General features: G+C 43.5%; 1 protein-coding gene across 1 annotated transcript in view; it reads left to right on the forward strand.

The window, feature by feature from the left end:
• Nucleotides 1-433: 433 nt before the first annotated feature.
• Nucleotides 434-593, forward strand: part of LOC113802013 (myosin heavy chain, muscle-like) — a 53101-nt gene continuing 52941 nt past the window's right edge. Inside the window, exon 1 of the mRNA XM_070132067.1 lies at nucleotides 434-529. The gene's annotated coding sequence lies outside the window, so the exon portion shown is untranslated. The remainder of the gene's footprint in view (nucleotides 530-593) is intronic.

Raw genomic sequence — 593 nt, forward strand, 5'->3', positions numbered from 1 at the left:
TATAATCATAATAAATCATGTCATGATTATCATCACTAACAGTATCACACAACAAATAACTCTTAGTTCCCAAAAGTTTGTCACATTTTGAAAATGAATGTAAACTGTTTCAGTACTATACGTACATTCATTATATACTACTAGATTATAATTCATGTGTGCCACTCACATTGTTACTAAACACATCATGTGATATAACCTATTTGAAAAACTTACCTTGATCAAATACGTTAATGAGAGAAAGAAAGAAAGAAAAAAAGGAAGAAGGGCACCCCCCCCCCCCGCCCCCGGCTGAATTTCCTGGTCCAGCTTTTCCTCACGACTTACCTGACAGTGGATGACAGTAGCGGAAGTCACCCGTCCGTCGGGACCTATTCTTATACATTTTTCGCATACTACCATCCCCTCTATCCCGTCTTCGCCCCTCCTCCCCAGGTTATGAGGCGTATATGAGAGGGGAAAGCCTGCCGCCGCCTTCAGAACTGCAGACGTGGGTGCGTGTGGTGGTGGCGGGCTTGTGAGGAACCATGTGAGTAGCCGAGTCTGTTAATTTTGCCGAAGGAAGATGTGTATAGACCCGAAAGTAGAAAGAC

Source organism: Penaeus vannamei, chromosome 17 (assembly GCF_042767895.1).
Source record: "Penaeus vannamei isolate JL-2024 chromosome 17, ASM4276789v1, whole genome shotgun sequence".
In the NCBI taxonomy this organism is placed as follows: domain Eukaryota; kingdom Metazoa; phylum Arthropoda; class Malacostraca; order Decapoda; family Penaeidae; genus Penaeus; species Penaeus vannamei.